The 2,963-nt window shown below is 49.4% G+C and overlaps 1 protein-coding gene across 1 annotated transcript in view; it reads left to right on the top strand.

The window, feature by feature from the left end:
• The window catches only part of GJA3 (gap junction protein alpha 3), an 18,915-nt gene continuing 15,952 nt past the window's right edge, over nt 1-2,963 (top strand). The window contains exon 1 of the mRNA XM_040447970.1: nt 1-11. The gene's annotated coding sequence lies outside the window, so the exon portion shown is untranslated. The remainder of the gene's footprint in view (nt 12-2,963) is intronic.

Here is a 2,963-nt window from a genome sequence, read left to right as displayed (position 1 = left end):
GGCACAGCGGGGTAAGCGCGGGGCAGCGCCGGGGCGGAAGGACGGGCGGGACGCCGGCGCCCCCGACCGCCCCGACCTGCCCGGGCGGGCCGGGGCGGAGCGGCCGGAGCGCGAGCCCCGCCGCTCGTGTGCGCCCCCGGCCTCTCCGGATCCCCGGGGGGGGATGTCCGGGGAGTTGTGGGAGTGACCGGGTCAGAGACGGGGGCTCGGGAAACTTCGGGAATAGTCGGCGTCCCCGCGCGCCCCGAGAAGTCTGCGGAGCGCCGGCGCGCGGCCGAAGGCCGGCCGGCGGGGGCTTCCCGGCGGCGTTTTCCGCCTCGGGCGAGCAGGCGAGGCTCCGGGGCCTCAGACCTGCGGGGCGCCGAGGCCGCTGCGGGCGCTCGAACCGCGTCCGCGGACGCACGGCGCGGGGCTGGGGTGCGGCTGGCGGCCGGGTGCCGCTGTGCAGGGGCGTCGGCGTCTTGTAGGGACGGCGTTGGCTCGCCTACTTCTTCCAAGAAACTTTTCGAGAGTCTTTTTTTTTTTTTCCCCCTAAGAAGTGCTTTAATCGTAAGTGCCAGGACCTAGGACCTCATTTCTTGGCCCCTCTGCCTGGGATGGTGCGCTTAAGGGGAAAGAACTCACGGAAGAGCGGGGAAACCCTTCTCTGCCTTCTGTAGTAACTACCCCTTCCCGAAGGCGCTTCTGACAGTGAGTCGCAGTGTGGACGCCCTGGTGAACAGAATCCACCCAGGTTTCTCGGCTCAGGAACACGTGTGACCGAGACTCTAGGGACAAGTGGAGTCCTCCAGTGTTTGTTTTACCAAGAGAGCGCCAAAATATGTCATTTAAGAATGGCCGTGTGAAAACAGCTGAGACGGGAATTATGCTTCGTTCGTATTACTCGGGAATTCAAATTGGTGGTTTATGATATGCGCATCGCTTCACCGACGGCCCCTCGATGTGCTGTGAAATGTACTGCAAAACAAACATTGAAAGATTACAGAGGGAAAGGGGGCTTTGTTTTCCAACGGTCCGTGTGTTCAAAGTAAACGACAGCTAATTTGGCACATACTCCGCTGGTGCAGCAGTTTGATTCAGGTCGAGATAAGCATCCAGGGGGGGCAGTGCACGTGCTCCTGTAGCATAAAGTAATTCAGGGAAATTTTACGACTGTAACAAATGAGACGGTGCTATTTATATTGACCGGCTTAAAGCCACCTTGAAATAATGAAATGCAACAAAATGTCACCGTTTGCCAATAAGAAAAAGAATTTGGCGGGGCGCTTGGGTGGCCCAGTCAGTTAGTTGTCGGACTTCAGCTCGGGCGGTGATCTCACAGCTCCTGGGTTCCAGCCCCGTGTCCGGCTGTGTGCTGACAGCTCAGGGCCTGGAGCCTGCTTGGGATCCTGTGGCTCCCTCGCTCTCTGCCCCTCCCCCGCCCGTAGGCGCGCGCTTTCTCCCTCTTCTCTCTCCCTCTCTTTCTCAAAAATAAACTTAAAAAATTTTTTTTTGATTTTTGACACAGTTTCCTTGAATGTTACTTAAATTTTAAGTTGTGCTCATTTCCTTAACAAAAACAACTTTTACATACACACTTCAAACTTTATGTGTATGTATCACTACCATTTTGGCCTCATGTATGTAAAGAATTTAAACTATAATTAGTCTTCCAGATGCTACCAATGCTTGAACATGCCCCTAACACAGGAAATAGGATAGATTAGTTTTTTAGGATTTTATCTCAGTATCATATGTAAACGCACGAATAAACACTTGGTTTTTGTAATGTGCTAAAATATCGTCAGAACGTTCTAGACAGCGGAACGGCCCTTGAGAAGTATTTCACCCTGTGCAGATAGCATGACTCTCAGGATCTGTGTATTAAGAAACTCAACCAAACCCAAGGATTGGGGAGTCTCTCCCTGCTCCAATGTGGTGTGGCCGTCACCAGCACTGTGTGACGCTTGTCACACCATATTTCGATTAGTTTTGTCACAAGTCTGTCTCACCCACGGACTGTGAATGAACCGCCTGAGGGTGAGGCCGTGTCTTACTTAGCACACTGCACACACACGACAGGCGTTTGCTAAATGTTCGCCAAATCGAAGACGGAAAAAAGTCCAACGCGTGTGGCCCTAAACAGCATGCGTGGGTCTCTAAAAACACTGTGTTTTTGCCATTTCCATATAATGCGTAAAAGGAATAAAATAGCGATAAGTTCAATCTGAATTTTCGTTCTTACAGTGGCAGGAAATTCTTCATCGTAATAACTGGGTTAGTATTCATCCTCTGGTGCTTTTTTAAAATCTCGGATCTTCAAAAGTATGACTTCATAATGGTTAATGTGAGCAGTTCCTGCACTCTGACATTTCTTTAATTTGAGGAATTAGTGGTCTGCTCTAAACTTAGTGTTAACAAACTAATGATACTAAAATGTAAAAATCACTTAATTTTTTTCATTCACGACACCTGATTATCTCCATGAACTAACACTCATTTTATTCATGAACCTCCATTTTGTATTAGCTTTAAAATGAGTCTTTTATTCTAGAACATACATGAGATTTCCGTGTTATATCCTAATAAAAGTAGGTTTGAATAAAAGGGAAATTATATTTATACTATGGAAATTATTATTGCAAAAATAGAAACCATTTTGACAGATGGCATCTGTGCCAGTAATAGAAATGTAACCATAAAATACCATGAGTATAAGGCCGAGAGGTTTCGTTCACTAAGCAAGAGTAAAGACAGTTATCTGAATTTGCTTGAAAACGACAATTCCAGGGGTGTCTGGGTGGCTCAGTCCGTTGAGCCTCCAACTTCAGCTCAGGTCATGATCTCACGACTCATGAGCTCAAGGCCCACATTGGGCTCTGTGCTGATGGCTCGGAGCCTGGAGCCTGCTTCAGAGTCTGTGTCTCCCCCTCTCTCTCTGCCCCTCCCCTGCTCGTGCTCTCTCTCAAAAATTAAAAAAAAAA

The sequence above is a fragment of the Herpailurus yagouaroundi genome, unplaced genomic scaffold (genome assembly GCF_014898765.1).
Source record: "Herpailurus yagouaroundi ecotype Mexico unplaced genomic scaffold, PumYag 197, whole genome shotgun sequence".
In the NCBI taxonomy this organism is placed as follows: domain Eukaryota; kingdom Metazoa; phylum Chordata; class Mammalia; order Carnivora; family Felidae; genus Herpailurus; species Herpailurus yagouaroundi.
This window is presented reverse-complemented; position numbering and strand designations above follow the sequence as displayed.